The following is a 12,703-nucleotide window of genomic DNA, read 5'->3' on the forward strand; positions in this document are numbered from 1 at the left end:
CTATAATATTATTGTACGCCTGTTGTAGTACTCAACAACCCCCCAATTTTTTCTTTTAGCGATATAATAAAATTATGGGGACCATTTTTGCATTGCATGTAGGCTTTGAGTGTATTTACTTCATTTCAAGTCTAATGTGCCTTTTATTTACATTTATATTATTTTTATAGTTTTCCTAAGTTTGATTAAGTTTGTTTGTTAATAAACTTTGTAAATAAGTTTTTCTAAACATCTTAGATTATGGAATAAAACATAGCCCCCAAGCCCAAGATCTTCATTATTATTTATTTGTGGATATATTTTCTAAATAGTGGATTTAGCTTATAAAGTAGATGTGTCTTTTTATAAAGTGGTTGTAGTTTATCAGAGAAATCACATATGAGAGTTTTGTTTTGGGTCACCGTTTAAAAGTTTCGATATCAAAGGCCTTCATCTCATTTAACAATGGTTGTAGTTTGTTGGAATGATTTAATAAAACAAATTGTTCTAACTTTGTAAAACCCCAAACCCGACCATATTATAATATAGTCTATGGGAGGACCCACTTCCATGTCATTACATTCGCTTAAGAATATCGATGATTAGAGGTTTTCAACTGTGTCACATCATTAAAACTCTGATTTTCATATCCCATTGATATTTCGATATGTTACCATATCCCGCTCCAACCTACGATTCCCTTTGATCGCCAATATTGTGATATGCCAATCTTGTTGATTTTCTGATAATGATATAAACTCCACCTTTGACCTCCGACTTCCGATTTACTTCCATCTTCATTATCCGGATCCGATATTTGTTTTAATGTTGATTAATAATAATTTCACATCTGCCTGTCAAATCAGAACTTTTGAATGAAACCTCTGATATCACATCGCTGAAACAAAGCTCTGATATAATGGATATAATATAGTTATTAAAATGAATTAATTATGGTTATCCGCTCCATATTGGAGCTACCCAATATCACAATTTTTTCATGTTGTCTCATTTTAAAAGTTGTGATGAGCCTTTCTCTGATACCATATGGTTCTTTGCACTTGTCACTTCAATATGTGGCCGCTGTTATAATATTGAAAAGTCTGTTTTCATTAGTTTTGCGGAACGTTTGTTATGTTTTTATTTCAAATAAATTTTCGTCTGAGTTTAATAATAGAACTAATAAGATTTGTTTAGCTAAAACAAGGGTAAATCTAAGGTCGATAAAGAGGAAGTAACAGTTCTATCTAGGACATCGAAACATCCACTCAACCATGTGTCAAGATCCAAGCCAAAATAGACGGAAGCAAAAGGAAAAACAAAGATAATACCGTGAAAAGCATGATCTTGTCGACTAGTCTTCTTAGTGGTTATCAACAAAAAATAAATCGAACTCAACAGAAAGATACACTGCTCACTTTATAAAACATAGGTGATCTACATTTTTCCTGCGATTTAATAAGAAGCAGACACCTAATTTAATTGCTTTTATTATTATCTTAGTTGTTGAGAGATACTTGGAGTGGTTGTTATTTTCATGATTTCACCTTAAGCTTTGTATAAATACAATCTCCTCGACCGGAAAAAGGATTGGAATCTATGAGAAAAGAGGTAGAGTAATGTTTGATATTATGACTTATTTTTAAAGAGGGAGTCTGTGATTCATTAACACTATTATAGTGAGAGTCAATCCATCTTTGTAGGCAGGGAATCGAGTTTAGAGGGAGTAGAGGACTTACACTACTGTAACTCTATATTGTTTTCTGTAACTTGATTCATCTTTTTAATAATACTTATTTCACCAATTGATTCTATAACACTACTACTTTCTCTGTTATTGAAAATAAATGCTTTAGCTTTCAAATATCATTTCTAGTGTATGAGTATGTATGTGGCTTTTAAGCACTAATGTTCACTTTTTACTGAAATGCTCATTTAGAATGTTGTCAAGCTATCTTGCACGGTTAATAAAAAATGAGATTTGAAACTAGAACTTGCATAAGGAAAAATCTTTATCTCTTTGAGTTGCTAGCTATCTAACAGTTTAATCTTATAGATGTCTTTCTTTCTACATGTCATTTATTTCAACTATTTCAGTATTGTAGCATGAATATTTTGGTCCTTATACATATGTTTTATTAGGAATTGGAGGTGTTTTCAGTTGGATATATCTTAACTATTTAATAGGTGTTTATTTGTTTACATTTTCTCAAACAAGGATTAGATCTTGGAACTATTTCCCTGAACTATTTCCTTTATCTTATTCCAATTTCAACTTACTTCTATTTCTTTTCCCATCCTTTTAGCTTGCTCTTGATTGAGAGAAGGACTAATCCTTCCTTCAATCAAGATAGGTCTAGGATTAGATGCATCTTAGATTATACTTTACATTTAGTTATACTTTCTACATTCTAGAAGTCCCCTCATATAGGGGTAGAATTTAGTTGTGGCTTGGCTGAGCCCCAGATTACCTTAAGAATCACTTTCTTAACTGATCAGCAAGAGGGCTGAACTAATGTCTCTTCTCTATTGGTAGGTGAAAGTCATATTTTAAGCTAGTGGAGATAGAGAGAAGGTAACTGGACCTAGTTTAACTAGTTGAAACCACCATTTCAATGGAAAAGGAGTTTCTCTAGGCTCCCAACTGGGTGGTCTCTCTTATAATGTTGTAGGCAAATATTTTTGAGCCTTCAACATTTTTGGTGCTAGAAGGAGGGCCAATGAATTGTTTTATTTGAATATTTTCTTTATTTAATATGGTCCTATTTAAAATACTTCCTTGGAATTACTTTATTGTACCTTATCCAAAATCCACTCTAGTAAAGGCAGTCAAGATCCTATTTCAGGTAAAATATAATGGCAAGACATCTGATTTTAATCATCTCCTTCAATTTATCTTAAGTTGGAATAATTTCAATATCGAAAAAGATATTATTTCTAGGATCTTCACTCGTACTTTGACTAGAAAAGCCAAAGGCTGGTGCTTGTTACTTCTAGTTGCCTCTATACGTAGTTGGGATGAATTTTCAAATATTTTTCTTCACACATTTCAGGAATATGATTACAAAAAAAGTGTGTGATCAGTTAGAAGAATTGCGTAGGATGGAAGGTGAGACTTTGGATATTTTTTTATGTTAGATTTAACTTAATTTTAATGCAGTTTTGGCCCAAAGATTTGCCTCCACAATTCCAATTGATTGGATGGTTTAGGCATTTAGTGTCTTTATCCTGTGATAATTATCATGAACCAGAAAGTATATCCTTCATTGATAGTGATACTCTTGCTCAAAATGAAAATTTCAAATTCTTTACAAACTGAAATTACAAATGATAATGCCATAAATTCTCCAAATTTACATAATGCTGATCAAGTATAATTTCAAAAAGAATCCACAATGTATTAGAAACAATAAAAAACAACTAAATTAGCAACAATTAAACCAACCAGAGAATGTTAGCAACACACAGTGTAATGTTGAAATTAATTCACAATTTTCTGATAATAAATTGCAAATGATGGAGCACCTCAGCAACAATTTGCAAATTGATCAAATACATGAAGAATATGAATTGTCTAGTTTGAAAAATCAGAAATCATCTATGCATAGAGAAACCTTCAAGTATATACCTTCAACTTCCTATTTTTCTCTCTACCCTAATATCTTTAACAAAATTACTTTAATTCATAATCAATCAATAGTTCCTTTGGATGCATATTTAATATTATAAAATAGAGGAACTAGTTTTAATAATGAATTATTAATTTCTGATATTGGTAGAGAAAATTTAATCAATAAACTTGAAGATTCTCTTAACTTGTTAATCAATCACTTTCCTGGTTTTGATTTATTTAATTCAGAGGAAAGAAAACTAATGAAGTTACTTATGATGATGACTTGGAAAATGAAAACACTCAACTTATTTTCTCTTCGTAAATGATTTTGTTTGATTCATTAGGTGAATCTATTTTTGAAGATAAAGAGAGTTTTAATCAAGGATTTATTCTGGTCCATTCTATTTTTCAAACATTCAATCATCCTATTAATTTTGGTATTTAAGAACCTATCCCAATTTTTTATTCCTATGATGATGAAATGCCCTTTTTGGATCATAATCTTGAAATCTTCCCATTCCCAGAAAAGAATGCAAGCAATGAATTTAATTTTATAATTTCTATTGATGCTTCTCAGAAAGAAATATTCATAAATGAATCCCAGCCATGTTGTACCATTACTTGTAACATTAATGTAAACTTGAATCCACTCCATTTTCAGTTCCCTCGATTTGAACTTATTTTTCTTTTGAATCTCATCTTTCAATTTCTGAGCACATTGTACTGGTATTTTTAAAACTCAAACTCTAGACACTCGTGAGGTGCATTAATAAGCATATATCATAATCAATTCAAGAGTTTCACGCAAGTACATCGATTACTTTTTATTTTGAAATTTCATTTGTTCTTTCTGGACTAATTTATTTCTTCTTTTCAAATAAGTTCATCACAAATTTTGACACCTAAGAGTGCACCATTTGGTTTTGACCAACAATGGGACAGTTTTAGAAACCTTTTAAATTTTAATCCATTCTTTATTGATCCAATTGAAAAATATATGGAAGTTCTATTGCCCAAGAATATTTATGACTTTGCTAGTGTTTGACAGGCTTCAATAATTAAAAATGTATCATTCAAGCCTGGCTGATATTTCCTCTTCCTTCTAACTTCTTCCAATAATTCACTAAAATTCATACTATTTTTTATGATCTTATAAATATTTGGTTACAAGAAATTCAAGGTAAGAATTTTGTAAGTGAATTTATTTCACTAAACTTATTAATTATGCATAATAGGTTGAAATTTTCTTTTTATAATTTAGTTTCAGTTTTACTCCTGTTGTTTGACTTGTACATACATGCAGGAATTAAAATGAGAGAATGGTTATGTTGGAAGTATAACTATACATAGTCATGTTTCCTTTCATTCAATTAGAATTAGGAATAAATTAATTTAGATTAGATTCTTTTTATATCTACATGTATTTCAATATTTTAGAGTTTTAATAAGCAAGTAATGAACCCATGTTTTTCTTGGCATCTCCTTTCATTTTTTGGAAAAAAAAATTGGAACATGTTAGAGTTCTTATATAGTCAGATCATATACACTTGTGATGTGCTTAATTGCATTTCTTTTACAAAACTTTATTGCATTTTTTTGTAATGGAAACATGTATCAAGAAGTTTCAAGGAATTACTATGACTTGGAAATTTTGGATTCACAAGTATTTCTAAAGGCTTATTTTATCACTTTGATCCTTTGATGGAAATTTGAAATGGATATGATCAATAGTTCATTACTTAACATTTTAAATTGAATATATTATGATTTTAGGCTAATGAAAATTACATTCAAAGACACTTCTTCATGTTTTTACTTTCAATTAAAAGAAGAGGTTACTTTGGTTGGAGAAATAATTTTTCTCAGGTAAGACCAAACTAAATTCAATAGTGGTAAGTTTCATATGCCCATTCACATCCTTTTATTTTCTGCATTTTTCCTTTTGCTTGAATTCCGTGCTTCTATTTTCTCTTCTAGTTATATTCCCTTATCCTTGTCTCCTCTGTTTTGCAGGTTTACAGTGGTTTGAGCATTAATTTTGTTTTTAAAATTAGTTAGGAAGGAAAATCAAGGAGTTTTAGGGAGTTTCCTCTTCCCTTTCTTGTTTATGATTTTCATTCTGATTGATGGTCTTTTTTTTAAAAACAAAACAATATTTAAAGACTTTCAATTTAAATTTCTAGAACAAGATTTTGTAAAAGGAGAACGTCCCCAGAAATCCACATCAATGAGTTATCATTAATAACGCCTCAATTTAACAAATTTCTTTACAATATAAAAGCTCTAATCTTAACATACTTTTTATATCTTGTAAAAAATTTACGTGGAGCTCATTCTCCTGATTGGCTTTCCTGCTAATTTGCTAACATTTGGTGGTTTCTTTTTATTTCATTTTCACATAATCGTATGTATATACTAGAGTCTTTTTTGTTTGTTGAAGTAACATTTATTTTGGTTTTATACTTAGGCTTACTTCCATCTGTGTGATCCAATGGAATTCATTCCAAAAGGAAGCTTATTAAAAGAAAAATCATTATGTTATATTTCAGATTTTCACTTCTCTGTAAACTTTGACTACTTAATCATGATTATGCTTAATGATCTCCAAACTAAACACTTTAAGGGTTAATTCTATCATATGATTAATTATAAAATATTTAGCTACTAAAGCAAAAAAGTTGATCGATAAAATTTTAGCATCTTATGACTCTTCCTATCATCCCGATCTTGTAAGGAGTGGATTTGTCTCCCCATCCATTAATAAAATATTTTTAGAGTGTAATTCAAAAATAATAAAACACTTGAAAGATAGGGGGTCTCACCAAGATCCAACCTACCATGATGATAGGCACTGATAGTGGTGGCATTATTAGAGTTTGTTACCAAGCTAGGATAATGGCTTGTAGCCAAATAGTTATAAGACTGGAGATCATATGATGAACCAGACTATTCACTATTATTAGTACTTATGTATGGCATTGTCAATTTTTGGTCAGCAAGCCAGGACAATGGCTTTCAAAGTAACAAAAAGAAATAAAATAATTATCACTTATTCCTCTAAAGTATAAACTAATGGATGGGATAATGATACTTCCAAGGGTTTAAAGGTTACCCTGTCGAGGTTATGGACGCTTATTGGCAGCAGTGTCAACACCTGTGACATTCGAGTATATCTTTAAGGTGAACTCATAAATAAAATTTGCTTTATTTAGTTCAAGATAACATCTATACATAGTTGTCTAAAATATGATTATACTCTTATATCTAATACAAGGGATTTTATGCATATGTTGAATTATAAATGGTTTTACAGAGATATTTTTAAAAGGAAAATATGAGTTATGGAATCTTATATTTATTCCTTTTTCTTTGAACTTCCTTGGTATTTTCCCAGAGATAACTATTTTTCCCAGTGTATCACTAATTGTTGTAGTACTCAACAAACCCCCATTTAATTTTTTATTTTAGCCACATAGTAAAATTATGGGGACACCTTTTGCATTGCCTATAAGCTTTGAGTGTATTTACTTCATTTCAAGTCTAATGTACCTTTTATTTACAATTGTATTATTTTTATAGTTTCCCTAAGTTTGATTAAATTTGTTTGTTAATAAACTTTGTAAATAAGTTTTTCTAAATATCTTAGAATAATGAATAAAACATAGCCCTCGAGACCAAGATCTTGATTATTATTTATTAGTGGCTATATTTTCCAAATAGTGGCTTTAGATTATAAAGTGTATGTGTCTTTTGATAAAGTGGTTGTAGTTTATCAGAGAAATAACATAGCGGAGTTTTATTTTGGGTCACTCCTTAAAATTTCTAATATCCAAGGCCTTCACCTTATTTATCAATGGTTGTAGTTTATTGGAAGGATTTAATAAAACAAATGGTTTGAACTTCGTAAAACCCAAAACCTGACCATATTATAATATAGTCAATGGGAGGACCCACTTCCACGTCATTACTTCTTCTTCAGAATATTGGATATCGGAGGTTTTCAACTGTCACGTTTAAAACTCCAATTTTCATATCCCATAGATATTCTGATATGTTACTCTATCGACTTGTGATGCATCTCCTGCTTCGACCTCCGATTCCTTTTGATCGCCAATATTGTGATATGCCAATCCTACTGATTTTCTGATAACAATATAACCTCCACCTCCAACCTTTGACTTTCGATATATCAAGACCTCCGACTTGTGACTTACTCCCATATATGATATCCATATCCGATATGTGTTTTAATATTGATTAATAATAATTTTACGTTCGTCTGTCTAATTGAAACTGTTGAATGAAACCTCCCATATCACATCGCTGAAAGAAAGCTCTGATATAATCGATTGATATAGTTATTAAAACGAATTCATTATGGTTTCACATCAGCTCCATATCAGAGCTACCCAATATTGCAAATTTTTCATGTTGTCTCATTTGAAAAGTTATGATGATCTTTCCTTCGATACCATATAGTTCTTACCACTTGTCACTTCCATATGGGCTGCTATTATAATATTGAAAAATATGTTTTCATTGGTTTTGAGGGATGTTTATTATGTTTTGATTTCAAATCAGTTTTTGTCTGAGTTTAATAATATATCTAATAAGCTTTGTTTAACTAAAATAGGGATAAATAAAGAGGCGATAAAGAGGAACTAACAGTTTGATCTGGGACTTCCAAACAACCACTCAACCATGTGTCGAGATCAAAATCAAAATAGATAGAAGGAAAAGAAAAAAAGAAGACTAATACCATGAAAAGTGTGATCTTGCCAGCCAATCTGCTTAGTGGTCATCAACAGAAAATAAATCAAACTCAATAAAAAGCTACACTAGTCATGTTATCAAACAAAGGCGATCTACATTTGGCCTGTGATTCAACAAGAAGAGGACACCTAATTTAATTTCTTTTATTATTATCTCGGTTGTTGAGAGATACTTGGCGATTTTGTTATTTTCATGATTTCACCTTAAGCTTTATATAAATTCAATCTCCTCGATAGGAAAAAAGATTGGAATCCAACAGAAAAGAGGTAGAGTAATGTTTGAGCTTATGACCTATTTTTAAGTAGGGAGTTTGTGATTCATTTACACTATTGTAGTGAGAGACAATCCATATTTGCAAGTAGGGAATTGAGTTTAGAGGCAGCAGAGGACTTACACAACTATAATTCTCTATTGTTTTCAGTAACCTAATTCATATTTATAATAATATTTATTTCAGTATTTGATTTTATCGCACTATTGCTTCCTTTGTTATTGAAAATAAATGCTTCAACTTTTAGATATCATTTCTGGTGTATGACTATGTATGTGGATTTTAAGCACTATTGTTGTTTGTTTACTGAAACGCCCATTTAGAATCTAGTTAAGCTATCTTACAGGGTTAATCAGAAATGAGATTTGAAATTGGAACTTGTATAAGGACATATCTTTATCTCTTTGATCTGCTAGCTATCTAACAATTTAATCTTATAGATGTCTTTCTTTCTGCATGTCATGTATTTGAAATATTTCACTATTGTGGCATGAATCACTTGGTCCTTATCCATATGTTTTATTAAGAATTGGAGGTGTTTTCAGTTGGATGTCTATTAATTATTTAATAAGAATTTATATTTTTACATTTTCCCAAACAAGGATTAGATCTTGGAACTATTTACCTGCTCTATTTCCTTTATCTTACTCCAATTTCAACATACTTTTGTTTCTTTTCCCATCCTTTAGCTTGCTCTTGATTGAGAGAAGGACTAATCCTTCCTTCAATCAAGATAGGTCTAGGATTAGATGCATCTTAGATTATAATTTACATTTAGTTCTAGTTTCTACATTCTAGAAGTCCCTTTGTATAGGGGAAAACTTTAGTTGTGTTTTGGCTGAGCCCGAGATCAACTTAAGGATCACTTTCTTGCCTAATCAGCAAGAGGGATGATATGATGTCTCTTCTCTACTGGTAGGTGGAAGTCATATTTTAAGCTAGTGGAGATAGAAATAAGGTAACTACACCTAGTTTAACTAGTTAGAACCACTATTTCATCGGAAAATGAGTTACTCTAATTTCCTGACTAGGCGGTCTCCCTTATAATGTTGTATGTAGAGATTTTCGAGCCTTTAAAAAAGCACCTTATTTTTATTGTTAGTTTATCCCCCTAATCTATCCACCATGTTGTTATTATTTTGCCCCATAGAAGCCCACTATTTTTATTATTGTTCCCTTACATTATTATTGTTATGTAGACTATGATTATATTGTGACCCCTTAGAATCATATATATACCAAGGAGGTCTTATCATTTGTATCATTGAATAATTTTTCATTTATGTGATGTAAAGGAGGTTTCCCCCTCAAAAATTCTATTTCTCAAGTCATTGATTTACATTTTCTTTTATTTTGTGAGCTAATTGAATAACATGTGGTATCCGAGCTTTGGATTCTAGCGTTTCACTTTCTTAAGGATCACTTTCTTGCCTGATCAGCAAGAGGGATGATATGATGTCTCTTCTCTACTAGTAGGTGGAAGTCATATTTTGAGCTAGTGGAGATAGAGAGAAGGTAACTACACCTAGTTTAACCAGTTAGAACCACCATTTCATTGGAAAATGAGTTACTCTAATTTCTTGACTAGGTGATCTCCCTTATAATGTTGTATGTAGAGATTTTCGAGCCTTAGAAAAAGAACCTTATTTTTATTGTTAGTGTATCCCCCTATTGTTATTGTTATGCCCATATATCCACCATGTTGTTATTATTTTTCCCATAGAAGCCCACTATTTTTATTATTGTTCCCTTACATTATTATTGTTATGTAGACTATGATTATATTGTGACCCCTTAGACTCATATATATACCAAGGAGGTCTTATCGTTTGTATCATTGAATAATTGTTCATTTATGTGATGTAAAGGAGGTTTCCCCCTCAAAAATTCTATTTCTCAAATCATTGATTTATATTTTATTCTATTTTGTGAGCTGGTTGAGTAACATGTGGTATCAGAGCTTTGCATTCTAGTGTTTCGCTGCTACAAATAGTTCATCTTGGAATATTCGCTATAAAGTTTTTTATATGAAGTTCCAGAAGCTGAAATTGATATCAGTTGGATCCAGAATCTTGATGAACTTCATGTAAAAATTTCAGATCTTGGTTCACTATGTTTTATGAGATATGGTCCAAAGAAGTTAGCATTTTTGCATGCTCCAGAATTTAGTCTCAAACAAGCGACCTTGGGAAAATAATCATAACTTCCTCGATGAGAATTAGATTTGAATTTTGTAAAAAGTGACTGAACGTACACAGGTTTTAGTTTTTCATGTATTATTGTCAAGGCTGAAGGTTGAAGCAGTGACACATGGAATTCCTTACAAGTTCTTTTTATGGAACCAGTCCATAATCAAGTCATCGTGGGCGATTGGGCATAACGTTATTTGAAAGAATCAAATTTTGGTTTGATTTGTGGGATTGGAAATAAGACTTAGAGGAATACCATAGGATGAAATTTCAGACCTTGGAGATCTGAAATTACAGAGATAAAATAGTTTTAATATTGAGATCCTATAAGGAAATAAATAATGTAAACTTTGAAATGCATCTATAAACTCAAAACGAGAACTCTGGCCAAAAAACCCCAAAAAAGCATGAAAAATAGTGCTAAAAATGAAAAGTGTGTATACTGGAATGATGGTTTTTTTTTAGGGTCAATTTTGAACAAGTTTTAAAAATGGCAGTGAAAACGAATTTTTTGTGCAAAAATTGTGCAAAAAACACCGCGAAAATGAAAAGTGTTGATACTGGAATTGTTATAGACATTTTTGGGCACTACAACCCCAAGCATGAAATGTCCATAAACCAAGGGATCCTAAGTCCCTAAAAGTGTTGTTCTAACCCCTAAAGGAACAAGGTCAACAGATTACAGCTTCTCCCAGAAGTTCTCCATGAAAAACTGCTTAGAATTGGTCAAAACAGGATCATTTCAGCTGCTCCACTGGCCAAGTGCGTTGCATCTCACCTAAATACACTGTGTGGGTGTGTTGCATTTCAAAAATCCCTTCTATGGGGTGCGATGGGCGAGAAATGACAAATGGCAGTGTCATTCCGTGAGGTGGAGAGGCAATGGAAGCTTCCAGAATATTCTCCTGTGACACTTGCCTCTCTGAATTCGACCAAGGATGAGTAAGAGATCATCAATCTCCAAGTGGAAGCAAGAACTATCAGAGGGAAGACACTAATCAAACTATAAGCTGACTCGTCTCTATTACAGATATCTATATATGGATCCCTCATCCCAGAGATCCAGAGGCTGGAATTTTGCATATTATAAGGAATTGTTGTTGGTTTCTTGAGACAAAAATCAGATTGTTGGGTGATCTAAGCTTTGTATGAGGTGAAGAGGGGCTTCCTTGCTGAGAGGTTGATGCTGGGTCAGAACAACTGGTTGTAACTCCTCTCGGCTCTTTCTTTTTTATCAATAAAAGCTATTCAAGTTTTCCTCCATGCTCTTGTGTCATTGATGTTTGCTACATTTGTATGGTCAATTTACATCTGATCCTAGATTGTTTATGATTATAGATCCATGTCTTTGTATAGTGCTATGCTACTGTGATCTTACAGGTACTTTGTGAAGCTGGGCGTGCAAGGGAGCAGGTAGCTAAAGACTATCAAAGAAGAGAGGAATCAAATCAGGAGATTAGCGCAAGACAGAGGTTGGTCTTTCTGTTCCTCTCTATCTATAATTCATAAAGGAAAAACGAAAGTATCTTTTCTCTGTTTGTTTCTAAGGCAGCTGTCACACCTTAGTGGGATAGAGCAGTTCTATATAGACACTTTTCCCTGTAACAAAATGGCGACTCCGCTGGGGAAGAATTAGTTTGTTTGTTTATCATTCTTTGTTGTCTATTTCATAAACTTACAAGTAGCATTCGAACTGCATTTTCCATAACAAATGCAAAGTAGATAAATGCTACTTCAATCCATATACTGGATTTGTTTATGATTTAAACAACTGATTCGCAAACTATCTGATTGCCCTTGTGATAGCTCTTAGATCCTCCTTAGATCTACCCCTGATTATTGCATTACTGATTGCTTTTTGCTTGGCCAAAACCCAAG

Source organism: Pinus tabuliformis, chromosome X (genome assembly GCF_031772625.1).
Source record: "Pinus tabuliformis cultivar Carrire ecotype Pingquan chromosome X, CPIR1, whole genome shotgun sequence".
NCBI lineage: Eukaryota > Viridiplantae > Streptophyta > Pinopsida > Pinales > Pinaceae > Pinus > Pinus tabuliformis.